Here is a 14,053-nt window from a genome sequence, read left to right as displayed (position 1 = left end):
GCACACAGGCGAGTGATGGTGGACAGAGGAGAATAAGAATATAGCCGAGGCTGACCGGGCGCCCAGGCGGTTCGAGCGCAGCAACTCGTATACACCCCCGACCCCAGTGAGGCAGGGGCTGTCATCCTCGTGGCTCCCCCAGATCACACAGGGTCCAGAGCCCCTCCCCCCCCCCCCAACCTCCCTCCTTTCCTGCCCAGGGGCTAACAGCTGAGATTTCGAGGCAGGCCAGGGCCTCTGCCCACCACACCCTACGCGCTGCAGCATCCCCAGCGGCATCGCCGGTGCCAGCGCAAAGCAGGTGCTCAGCAGACGCCGCCCAAGGACCCGGAGGCACCCGGCTGTCTCCCGCAGTCTGCGCACCACGCTGCAGGGGCCCTTTCACCCATGTCACAGAAGCAGTGGCTCCCCTGAGGTCACACAGCCGGGAGTGCAGTCAGGCCTTGAACCCCGATCTGTGGTTCAGCCGTCTGCAGAAAACCCACGCAGCCTGGAAGCTCAGAAGATACTGGCAACAAGCCTTTAACCAGAGAAGACAGCGAGATGGGCCCAGAGCTCAGGGAAGAGGAAAGGCCTGACCAGCTGGGAGCTCCGTGGGAACGTCTCTTGCCCCCCAACCCCACCCCACCCCAGTAGGTCCTCCAGGCAGCGGCCAGGGCCGGGGGAGGAAGGGGTCGGGAGGCGGGCCTTGGATCCCCAAGGAGCACACCCCCTCCCGCCCCCTGTGAGATGGGTAAGGGAGCCCCGCTGGGCCCTCTTTCGCTCTCACTACTCTGCTTCTTGAGGCAGCCCTCCCCACTCCCTTGCCCCCTCCCCCTGCTTCTCCCTCCCTTTCAGCCCAGGCCCACCGCCCCCCGGGCCCGTGGCTCTCAGAAAGCCCTGGAAAGGCTGCTTTCTTTGAGACAGGAAGGTGTCCTCAAGTCTCAGGAAGGAAAAACAGTCAAGCTGAACCCACCAAGACCGTCTCCAAGGGGCCGGGGCTGGCGCCTGGCCAGGACTGACATCACCTGGGAACTGCCGAGGCCCGCAGCTGCAACACGCCTCCTGGGGGGACGTGCTTTGGCTATTTTGAAAAAATAATAATAATAAAAAAACGTTTCCAGTCTGGTGTTTTTAAATGTGCTTTTTATAGTGGGCCCTGGGGCGTGGGCGTTTTGGTGTCCCCCACCCCCACCCCCACCCCCTTCTCCTCCCGTCCTGATTTCCACACCACACAATGTAGCCTTTGACCAATTCCAGCTAATTCCCGGGGATTCTGGGCGGGACCTCCTTCCAGGCTCTGACCCCCGCAGATTATCTTTTATCTATCTAGATACATTTAATTTTAACTACAAAAAAAAAAAAAAAAAAAATTGAAATGTTGGCCCGCGGTACCTAATTCGAAAGGCGCCCAAGAGCGTTGGGTGAAGAAAAGTGAAGTCTCTTCCCAACGTCTAGTTGCTCCTTCGGTCCCCTGAGACAGCCCCTCACCCATTTTATTCAACAAAATCTCCTCCAGCACTTATTACATACCAGGCACTCTTCTGAGCAATTATAGAATATTAACTCATTTCATCTTCATAAAACCCATATGAGGTAAGGTTTCCATTGGCTATCTTCTTTTTTTTTTTTTTTTTAATATCTTTATTTATTTCTGAGACAGAGCAGGAGCAGGGGAGGGGCAGAAAGAGAGGGAGACACAGAATCTGAAGCAGGCTCCAGGCTCTGGGCTGTCAGCACGGAGCCCGACGCAGGGCTCGAACTCACAGATGGTGAGATCATGACCCGAGCTGAAGTCGGACGCTTAACCGACTGAGCCACCCAGGTGCCCCTACATTGGCTATTTTCTTGTGAATATTGCCAAAGATGGTCTGTGTGTATAGAAACAAACCTAGATCTGTAATCTTCTGCCCCCTTTTTAAAAAACATAAATAGAAGCTTATTATGCCATCTCGTCTGCACTTTGCTTCATTGACTTAAAAATACATCCTGGACTAGGGGCGCCTGGGTGGCTCAGTCGGTTGAGCTTCCGACTTTGGCTCAGGTCATGATCTCACGGTCTGTGAGTTCAAGCCCCCGTCGGGCTCTGTGCTGACAGCTCAGAGCCTGGAGCCTGCTTCCGATCCTGTGTCTCCGGCACTCTCTCTGACCCTCCCCCTTCATGCTCTGTCTCTCTCTGTCTCAAAAATAAACATTAAAAAAAATTTTTTTTAAATACATCTTGGACTCATTCCATATGGGTGCATAAAGAGACCTCTCCTTCGTCTTTATAGCTGCATCGTATTCCCTTCTGTGGACGGATGTACCGCAATATAATTAATGGGTCCACTCTTGGTGGACATTAAGGATGTTTCCAATATTTTCTCTTACGACTAATGTTGCAATGAACAGCCAAGGTAATTCTAAAAGCATAGCTTGGGCCTCATCGGTACAATTTTCAAAAACTCCCCATCTTTCTCCTTTGCGAGCAGAAGAGCCCCTTAAATGTAGGGATTATTAAGAACCCCTCTGGGACTGTGATGAAAGCCACAGACCTGTTCCCCCCAAAATACTCATGCGCAACTGAGCTTCGTGGGGGGTTCAGGGACTTCCGAAAACACAGCCCATGGACACAATAACGCCAAGACACCTCTCCCGGCTGTGGTGTGCCCATGGCTTGGGATTGGACATTGTGGACAGCCAGGTGCGCTGGTCCTGAGCTGCAGGGCCTTGGGAAAGCTCACGTCCCTCCCCTGCCCAGCCCTGCACCGGCCTCCCACCGCCCTTACAACCCCATCCAAAGTTCCCTCTGGCGTGCCAGCTCCCACCACCCCTGGAGCCTCATCTCCCTCCCTCGCCCAGCTTGCTCTCTGGGCTCCAGGCACATCAGTCTCCTTTTAGTTCCTACAGCACACCAGGCACACACCAGCCTCCTGGCCTCTGCTCTCGTTTCCCTCCATCTGGAATGCTCTTCTCACCGTGTCTTCAGGGCTTGCTAATTCCCTTCATTTGGATCTCTGCTCAAATGCCTCTTCCTCCAGGAGGCCTGCCCTGACCACCCTAGCTCCAAGAGCACCCCTCCACCAATCCTTCTTATTGTTATTGTGGTAAAATACACATAACATACAAATTCACCGTTTTGACCATTTTTAAGGGTACGGGTTCAGTAGTATTAAGTACGTTCACAATGCTGTGCATCACCACCAGAAACATCCAGAATTTTTTCATCGGCCCAAACCAGCTCTTTACCAACCTTTAGCCCCTTTACTTGCCCTCGTTTTTCTTCACAAGTTATTGCCACCCGACACAAATTATTGCTGCCTGATACTACAGATAAGTTACTTATCTATTCATCATGCACAATTCAGGCCAGCCTCTCTTCCCCCTACTTGTCCACCCCTCCTTCTTCCTCCTGATGGAACTGTGCCCTGCAGTGCTCCCCTGAGCACCCTCTGCCCAAGCTGCTCCCCTCACTGGAAATAATGTTCCTTCTTCGGGCATCAAAAGCCTTTTCAGTTTTCAAAACGTTGCTCCCATCCCACCTCCACAGGAAAGGATTCCCAAGCAAATCATCACCTCAGTGGCTCGCCCCCTGCAACTTACCCATGACACTGTTTCTGCCTGGAATTGGCCAGGTCTTTCTTTCGTGGTGTAAGTAACAGAAATCTAGCTCAAAGGGGCCAATGGGGAAGGAAAAAAAAAAAAAAAAAAAAAGGTAAGTTATTGGTTTCCAGAACTGAGTTCAGGGCACTGATTTCGTGGCCGAATGCAAGTTATCTTAGGACATCATTAGAACGCTCTCTCCCCGTCTCTCACCCCTGCTTTCCTCAACGTCAGCTTTATTCTCAGAGAGCTTCTCCTCCTGTGGCGGCAAAGACGGCGGCCAGCGAGTCTGGATCACGACTTATCCTATGAGAAACGCCTTTAGAGTGAGCCCTTTCCCTAGCAGTTGCAGCGAAAAGTCCCGGGGCAGGTCCCCATTGGCTTGCCTGGAGCCACTTGCCCAAGCGGCCAGAGGGATAAAGCATTCTGATTGGCCAGGCCCGGTCACGTGATCACCTCTGCCACAAATGTGGGTTTGCCCGGCCTGGAGCTACAAGAACCAAGAGCGGAGCAGCAGCGGTGGTTTTCCAAAAGGAAATGGGGAAATAGCCATTGGGCAGGCCAAGGCCTCAGCTGTCACTAGCAATGCCTGCGTTGGAGCATTTGCCCCGCTGCCCTTGGGAACTTGGGTTATTCTTTGTAGGATGGGTCTTCTCTCTGAATCTGTGAGTTCCCCGAGGCAAAGTCCAGCCTCCGAGGCAGAGTCGAGCACCCGGATGGCGCTTGATGAACACTCCGTGCTTCCCTCTTCTCCTTCGGGACACGGAGTCCTGTTTGCGCTCGGTCTGTGACTTGGCCAGATTTGGAGGACCCGATCCCTACCCCACCACTCTGGCACATCATGTCCCCGCCGGAGGTGGCTCAGAAGTTTAGTTCTCAGTCCATGTCATTGGTGTGACCTTGAGAAAGTCTCTGTCCTTCTGTTCCCCCGCCCCCCAACCCCCAAGGAGCCTCGGAAGTCCTTTCTGTTAAATAGGGGCTGGGAGAGGCATTTGGCCTGAGAGCCTTCGTCTCCTTCTCAGCCCATCACGTCCGTCTTTATCATTTTTTCCATGTCTGGCTACCACCTGTGCTGCCAGTTACATAATTTTTTTTTTCTTTAAATGGATCCTCTTTTAAATACGTAAATATATTCATTTCAGAAGGGAACTTTGGATCCCTCCATAAATGGAAAGCCAGTATCTCGTGCCATAAATAGAAGGTAACCATAAAAATAAGTACAATGAAAACAAAACAATGTCATTAAATTCTTGCCAGATCCGGCTGCTTGCTGAAAGCTGGGAGGTGGAGGCTTGCGCTCTGTTAAAACGGGAAGTAAGTGTTGAGAGAGGTGTTAAAAACACACCAGCGTTCAACGGAGACTTTCTCCTTAATAACAAGTTGAAGGAAAACTGGAAAGGGAGGAAGGTTCTTGCTCTGGGCTTTTGTAGCTCGTCAGTGAGGTGGGACTGCAGCTAGCAGCAGCTCAGGGGGGACCTGTCACACCCCCAACCCACTCTTCCGGAAGTGGTCGACCTGGCTGTCCCGTCCCTTGGAGCGGAATACAATGTATTTTTTTCATCGGCATAAGTTCCAGAGAAAACTCTGGAAAGATCACAGATGCGTAAAGGTGGTCTGAACCAAACAGATGGGAAATTCAGTGGGAATGAGGCTCTTCACAACATCCCCCTTTCTGCTTTTTGAACCACATTCATCCGTGACTCCCTCAAATGTTAAATAATACAAACGGAGATTTATTAGCACCTGTTCTGTGAGCTGACTTGATGCGAGGCCTTGTGAGGTCATTCGTTCATTCATTCGTTCACTCACTCACTCTTGCAACCTCATCAAAACTCAATGAGCGTTAGCACAAACCACAGATGGCGAGCCCTGTGCTAAGCACTGTGACTTTGGCTGAGATGAATCCCTACGAAATGCCTGGATCCATTCTATTTCCAGTGCTGTCTTTGCCTTCTGCCTTCCTGTCTTGCCCAAATGACTGCTCTAGCTTCCTTGCTAGTCTCCCCCCTCTATCTCGTCCCCTCCAATTCACAGTAGCCAGAGTTACAGCTTCAAACCTTCCAGTAGCTTCCATTGGCTAGAATGGAACATGCCATCCGGCTAAATCAAAACTCCTTGCCGTGGCCCACAGAGGGTCATGCGACCCAGCCTCCGCCAACATCACTGACCTCTTTACCACACTCTCCCTCAGTCACTCCACTCTGGCCACCGGCCCCTTTACTGTTCCTCGGGTATACCCAAGTCTTTTCTACCTCAGGGCCTTTGTGTATCCTGTCCTCTCTACTTAGAATGCCAGCCTCTCATGCTTCAGGTTTCATCTTAAACATCATCTTCCCCGGAAAGCCCTGAGCAACCTCGTCGTTTAACGCCGGGATCGTCAAACAATGGCCCGCATTCCAAATCTGGCCCACCACTTGCTGCTGTAAATAAAGTTTTATTGGAACATAACCGTACGCATCCACACACACGTGGTCTATGATTGCTTTCTCGCTACAGTGGCAGAGTCGAGAGCTGTAACAGAGACTGGACGCCCCCTCAAAGGCTAAAGTATTTACTATCTGGTCCCTTACGGAAAAAGTTTGCTCACCCCTGATCTAAAGCAATCCTACCCTCTTCCCAAGTCCGTCTCTGTTGTATTGTACCACTTACCTCTCACCGCTGGCACCAATCTGCAATTACGTCACCTGCTGTGTGTATGCTTAGTTGTTTGTTAATTTTTTTAATGTTTATTTTTGAGCGTGAGAGAGACAGAGCACGAGCAGGGGGAGGGCAGAAAGGGGCGGGGGGGGGGGGGAGCGGAGAATCCAAAGCAGACTCCAGGCTCTGAGCTGTCAGCACAGAGCCCAACATGGGGCTCGATCTCACGAACCGAACCGTAAGATCATGACCTGAGCTGAAGTTGAACCCTCAACTGACTGAGCCACCCAGGCGCCCCTGTGCTTAGTCGTTTTCGCTCAAGAAAATTCGGAGACAACAACATTTAGAACTCAAATAAAAGTTTACCCAAAAATAAGTTTTACAAGAACTTTTTAGAACCAAAAATCACCAAATAAAAAAGACAACAGATTTTCGGGGCGTCTGGATGGCTCAGTCAGTTGAGCGTCCAACTCTTGGTTTTGGCTGAGGTCTTTATCTCACGGTTCATGAGTTTGAGCCTGCCTTGGGCTCGAGGCTGCTTGGGATTCTCTCTCCTCCATCTCTCACTGCTCCTCTCTCTGCCCCTCCCTTGTGCGCATGTGCTGGCTCTCTCTCTCTCTCTCTCTCTCTCAAAATAAATAAATAAACTTAAAAAAAAGTACAACAGGGGTGCCTGAGTGGTTTGGTCGGTTGAGCGATCTCCTTCAGCTCAGGTCATGATCTCACAGTCTGTGAGTTCGCGCCCCGAGTCGGGCTCTGTGCTGACAGCTCGGAGCCTGGAGCCTGCTTCCGATTCTGTGTCTCCCTCTCTCTCTGCCCCCCCCACCCCCGCTCATGCTCTGTCTCTCTCTGTCATAAATAAATAAATAAACATTAAAAAAAATACAACAGATATTTTGAGGGAAAACAAATTACCAAGGATTAGTCTGTCCAAAGTAGACAAAAGAACAATTTTCTCTTCTGATAATTATATCTGCAAAGCTAATCACATATTTTCAGACGTCGTTTTGCAGAAGAAATAGCGTTGTTTTGTTAAGGAGTCAGTAACTTACAGGAAAGGCTCAGGCTTCAGTTATTTGGGGATTTAGAACTAGACAGAGGGGCCCTGTTTGTTCTCAGCCTACAAAGTGCTTCTATAGTCTGACTGTTAGACAAAAATGGGAAAGACCTAGTTTGGCTTCCAGCCGCTGTCTGTACCCCAGCCCTCCAGTCGACTATTAGAACAGAAGGGAAATAGTATAACCTTCCCCCGAGGGAGATAGTGGGTGTGTATGGTTTACCTCTGTGTTACCAGTACCCAGCCCAGGTCTGACTCACATCAGGGAAAATTCTAAAAGACTCTGAGATGGCAAAAAATTAAAATTACAATAAAAAAATATAGATGTAGATGTATATGCATATTATTGGATATCCTATGGCACGCCATGCATTATCTTCACCTCATTTCCGGTTAACGGATTTCACGGTGATCCATGCCTGTCACTGTCTTTGAGCTATTGTGCATCTCTGTAAGTTGTGACAAGACTGACAGCAATACAAAGAATTCTTGTGCAAAGAGGTACAGATAGATTTTATCTGCTCGAGGCGCAATTGACCTGTGTCCCTCCCAGCGCTCCCGGAAGAAAAGAGTTTTACATCTTCAGCGTATTAACTTCAACATCCCTCATTTGCACATCGATCTATCTATCTATCTATCTCTTTGGGTTCTCATTTGAACTAGCTTTTTAACACTAGTTTAAAAAAAGTGAGGGACTTGGTTGCCTCATAAATTAATGATGTAAATAAAAGCTTTAAAACATGATCTTTTTATATTTGAATGACAGGCATGGTTTTATTGTTTTGTAAATGCTGCCTTCTAACATACGTAATCTCTCTGGTTAGATATTTGTACAACGAATGCTGAAATTATTAGTGAATGTGCTTTCATAGCACTAATTTAATAATTTCATAATTATCTGTGCATTCATTTGTGTATTATCTGACCCACCATAAGCTCCATGAGGGCAAGGACCTTGTCGGATCTCCTTGCTACTGACACTATCATGGTACCTCCTCACACATAGCAGGTGGTTATATATACGTGTATGTGTATGCATGTGTGTGTATATATACCCATGTGTATGTGCATGTATGTTTATGTGTATACACACATACAGTATGGGTTACGTGCTGTTCGGTTTAGAACAGACTTGGACACCTCTTGGAAGCTCCCAGTATACAATGGAATCCCTTCTGGAAGAAGGATTCAAATTTCTGGGATGAATTTAATAAACAAAGGAGAAAAGAAAGAAAGGGGGAGGGAGGGAGGGAGGGAGGGAGGAAGGAAAAGAAGAAGGAAACCGGTGATCTCTCTGATGGAATATGCCAGTGGCCTTGAAGCCACACCCACCCCCAGCTTCAGGCACCATCCAGAGGCCAACATGCTGGGTGGGCAGCTGAGCATTCTACTGAGGAAGAGTCGTGATAACTAAGCCAGCCCTTCCTCCCCCCTCCCACTGCCTCCTCCTTTCCAGACTCTTTGCCCCTTTGCCCAATTCAGGCCTCTTGCAAGTTACCTTCCTGTGTCACTCCACCATTGTTGGCTGTCTCTCAGAGCCCGGCCTGACCTTTAGCCCTCTCCACCTTGATCATCACCAGGCCAACGCCTTCTAACCCACTTGTTCTGATGCCATTGAATCATCGAAGCTCTGTCCAGGACCTGAGAGGTCATCTTCCTTAAGTGTGTGCTAGAAGCTGCCAGAAACATCAGAGTGATTAAAATAGCCCTCCTCAGGGGCCAGTGGGAGAGATGATGCCTGTCCCTATGGAGTCCTCACACAATGGAGGATGCCGGTGCCCACACATCCTCTTCTCACCTGTGGCAGGGACCACCCGTCGCCTCTCATGTCCATTCTCCCCTTCTCCTGTAGAAGTAAGACCTCTTCTGACTTTTGGCTAGACCTGTAGCCACACGGAATAAAGACTACATTTCCCAGCCTTCCCCTTGCAGCTGTGGTAGTCACGTGACTAAACCCCGACCAATGATATACAAACAAAAGTGATGTGTGCCTCTTCTAAGTCATGGCTGCCCCTTGCCTCTCCCCATGCCCGCTGGCTGTGGTGTCGATATGGGGGAGCCATCCGAGACCGTGGGATCAGGGCAATATCCTAAGGATGGCAGAGCCACAAGAGAGAAGAAGCCTAGGACCCCATCTCCACTGAGCTAGTCCTGGGTTACTTATACCCAAGCCTGAGAAAAATAAACGTCTATCTTCTTTATGCTGTTACTACTTGGAGTTTGTGGTAGAACAGTTGAGCCTATATACTCTATATTCTAATTGTGCATCCATTTTCTTTGCCATAGAATTCAAGCAAGAACAAATATGGGTTAAATGCCTAGTATGTGCCAGGCCCTGTTTAAAAGTCTGGGTATATAGGGGCGCCTGCGTGGCTCAGTTGGTTAAGCGTCGGACTCTTCATTTCAGCTCAGGTCCTGATCTCACAGTTTGTGGAACTGAGCCCCACACTGGAGCTCTGCGCTGACAGCACAGAGGGTGCTTGGGATTTTCGCTCTCTCCCTCCCTCTCTCTGCCCCTCCTCTGCTGTCGCGCAGGTGCGCGCTCTCTCCCTCTCTCAAAATAAATAAATATTTTAAATTAATTAACTAAAAAAAACAAGGGGCACCTGGGTGGCTCAGTCGGTTAAACATCCGACTTTGGCTCAGATCATGATCTCACGGTCTGTGGGTTCGAGCCCCACGTCGGGCTCTGTGCTGACAACTCAGAGCCTGGAGCCTGCTTCGGATTCTGGGTCTCCCTCTCTCTCTGCCCCACCCCTGCTCACACTCTGTTTCTCTCTGTCTCAAAAAAAAAAATAAATAAATAAAGATTAAAGAAAAATATTTTTAGAAAGTAACAACTATGATTGAATGGGTGGATGATGACTGGATGGTTTCTGGGGGTGGGAGACAAAATGAGCTAAGGAATGGACAGCTTATAGCACGGTATTTAACACATAGCCTCAATAAAACGTGGCTGCTGGAATAATAATAATCTTATTACTAATAACCTGAGTAAAAGTAACAAGGAAATACTAGAGTCTCTTTTCTGATCCAGCTTTACCTGAGAAGCTAACACCTAAGTGTTCCTCGCCCCCTCCCCATCTTCCTTTCTCCCTCCCAAGGCCATCTTCTCCTTCCCTTTGTCAAATCCATGCCAATTCTTGGGACTTCTGCCATACGCCTCTTTCTGAATGGGGAGCTGAGGCCTAAGGAAATTCTCTTCTCCACCCAGTCTACAGCCAGATCCCGAGACTGCAGCTTTCGCTCACCGTTCTGAGGTGGACTTTCCTCACTACTTGTCCTCCCGCATTGTGGGAGTGGGAAGTGACGAGTCTAGAAAGCTGGGCCCGGCTGTAAGTCTCTGCCCATCGTGAACTCTCAGTATGGTTGTGCCTAGTCACTTCCCCACTTTAGGACTCCATTCCCCGCCCCCCCTCCCGCAAAAACTTACCAAACTTCTACTCATCGCTCAAGACCCAGTTCAACTGCCACACCCCTCTGTGAGCCCCCCCTCCCCCCAACCCCTCAGTCAGAGTTTGTGGTTCTCTCCTCTGTGTCTGTCCCATGGTATGATCATTCCTCTATTATAGCAGCCATCAGGCTATGTACAACGACTTCCTGTTCCATCCTTCCAGGATGAGCCTGTCTGTCTCTACTAGACATTGAGCCCCTTGAGGACAGAGTATAGCTTATACGGTCTCTATCCCGAATGCAGATTACCTGGCAGGTGATAGACAAAATGAAACGTAAATGGATGGATGAGGATTGGATATGTGGATACAGAGGGATGATGAAGTGATTAGCTAAATTACATGTGGTTATACTGATGTCAGGTGCATAGATGATGGTAGATGTGGCTAACGAATTGTAGATACTTAATGAAAGAGTGAATGGAGGATGGATGGTGGATGAAAGAGGGATGGATGAAGAATAAATTGGTGAGTTCGTGATTGGCTTGTGAATGATAGATAGATACAAAGAAATGGATGAGCGATGTCCGGTGGATACTTGATGCATGAGAAACGGTGGGTGGATAAATGATGAAGGGTGTAACGGATGGACGGATGAGGAATAAAGAGATGAATAGATGCATAAATAATGGATGGATGAGGGACTGATGAATGCATGAGAGACGGTGATGGCTGTTAGTGGCCGGTGAACGGTGGGCAGATGAATGATGGATACGTGGTAGGTGGACAGACAGATGGAATAACGATGGCTGGCTGGGTGGCTGGCTGAATGGACGCATGGATGATAAATAGATTGATGAGGGATGGGTATAGAATGGAGGATAGGTAGATAGAGAGTGGGTTGGTGGTGGATTCATGATGATGGATGAGAAATAGATGGTGAGTGAAGGGCGAATGGATATTTGGCTAGATGGATGGTCAGTGGGTGATGAATGGATTGTTGGCATTTGAATGGACGTATGAAAAATGGATAAATGATAGTGGGATAGATTGATGGATGATGTGTGAACGGTTCGTGAATAGGTGTGTGCATTACCACAGATATTCGTTGAGCCCTGATATTTCATGAGTCCCCACTCAGGAAAGAAATGAAACTGATACTTGATTAAGCTTCCACGAGCCAAGTGTCTTCATGAGTGCTTGACTTATGTCATCTCAAGTAATCATTGTGACAATTTTACAAGGCAGGTATTGTTATGCTTGCTTTACTAATGAGGAAAATAAGGCTCAGGGGTGGAAGCCTTGCTTCCGTGTCTGTTTTCTCCTTCTCCTTCCAGTGGTACCGCATCCCCTCTGCTAACCATTTCACACAGCCCTGCGCTGTTCATGGCTTGCCTCTTCCAGCAGCCTCCCCATATCCTGGCCCTCGGGGATCCCTCTTTTGCACACTCTAGACCTCCTGCCTCTGCCCTTCTCTACCTTTCATTTGATCCCGACCATGATTCCCAGTCTTCATCAATGCAACCATTTACTGAACACCCGCCACATGCTTGGCATTGATCTTGGAGCTCCACAAATACTACTTCATGTTATTTCTGTGAGGGCCCTGAAGGTAGGTACTGTTAATCTCATTTTAAATGTGAGAAAGCCAAGACTCAGAGAAGTACAGTGATTTGCCCAAGATCGCCAGCTAGTGAGGTACACCGTTATTTAAAGGTGTAACTCTGGTCAGTTCGATTCCAAAGTCTGCATCTTAAACCTTAATGCTATATTTCCTCTTGGCTACTGTCATGTTCCATTATCCGTGTCTGTTTTTGGGTATGTATGTGTATGCCCGTGTGTCTGTGCCTTGTCTCTCCATGGACTGGAACAGAGACACTTCATCACACATTATCTGGAACTCTTTCAGTGTCAGACACAGAGAAGAACCACAGACCATCATTGCAGGAAGAGCCATCTTGGACATGGGGGAGTTCGACTCGTTTATGTTCCCAATGAGCTCACTCAGGCTCAGAGGAGAGACGCGGCATGCTCAAGGCCACCCAGCAAGTTGGTGGCTGGTCTGGGACCTGACCTGGGCCTCGGTCCTCAGCAAGCATTTACTGGTGAAACTCAGAACTCAGCCTTCTGGAACTGCTGGGCTGGTTTCTAGGAATAATAATAATAACAAAAATGGATATAACTCAGTCCATAACCTTCATTCTACTGGGTGGTAGAAACTTAATCTTGGTCAATTCTGGGTGACTTCTTTCACTTTTTCCTCGCCTGAGTTCACCTATTGTCCCACTTCTTGTGCGTGCAGGAAGGGACCTGGTCCAGGGGGCCTACACATCTACTCAGACATCTAGGTTTGCGATTTCTTTAGGTCGACTCAGGAGTGAGGTCCTGGGTCTTTCTCTCCAATCCCTCAAGATTACCTGAAGTTTCTGTGTTCTCTTTTCAGGGTCACTCACCAGCTTCTCCACTCATCATAGCTCCCTAAATCTGACCCTCTGTATTACTTGGGATGCCAATTTAGCCGTTGTAACACAGGCCGAACTAACTGGGTCCGCACAAAGATTGAAGTTGGTTTCTCCATCATTAACGAGTAAAGGGGAAGCAGCCCAGGCTGATGTGGAGTCCCATGGTGTCAGGGAGCCTGCCTCCTTCCATTTTGTTGCTCTGGCCTCCGTCACATGCGGCTTCCATCTTGTGATCTAAGATGGCTGCTCCGGCTCCCACCACAGGGTCAAATTCCAGCTGGCAGGAACGGGAGAGGAGGAGTGGTGAGAGAAAGTCCCTTTTTTCTTTAAATACGTGACTCAGAAGTTGCACACACCACTGGGTTCACAGACCCTGTCGGCACCGGGTCGTGTGGCCACCCCTACCTGCAAGGGAGACTGGGAAATGTAGTCTTCAGCTGTGTGGCCATCTGCCTCTCTAGGGGAAAAAGTCTGATAATTGCATGACAACTAACTATCCCTGCTACACTTCCTTCTCCCCCCCCCCCCCAGACAATCTTTACCTCATTTTCTAAACAAGAAAAGCAATTGGACTCACCTGTCCTCATTCTTTTAGTTGTGACAGAAACTGTATACCCTCACAAATTGCTCAGGGTCTTGAAGAAATTTCCATGACTTGCAAACCAAAGGCTTTGGCCTCTGGAGACTCAGACAAAAATGTCTTCCATTTCTGCCTCATTCTCTCTTCTCTAAGGTGATGGAGGCCGTTAGCAAAGAGGGAAAAGGTCGCGTGCAAAGAAATGCAAGAGATGCTGTCAGTGTTACAAAACGTTTTACAGTTATGGATACAACTCAGGCATCTCTCTTTCCTGCTCAGTATTTTGGTGACTTCCCCTGATCCTAGACTCTTAGTCGCGGCTCAAATGACAACTCTTCCAAGAACCATGTTTGGCCCTCCTTGTTTG

The sequence above is a fragment of the Panthera pardus genome, unplaced genomic scaffold (assembly GCF_024362965.1).
Source record: "Panthera pardus isolate Hobbes unplaced genomic scaffold, ASM2436296v1 HiC_scaffold_25, whole genome shotgun sequence".
Classification (NCBI taxonomy): domain Eukaryota; kingdom Metazoa; phylum Chordata; class Mammalia; order Carnivora; family Felidae; genus Panthera; species Panthera pardus.
The sequence above is the reverse complement of the archived record's forward strand: the minus strand, read 5'-3'. Positions refer to the sequence as shown.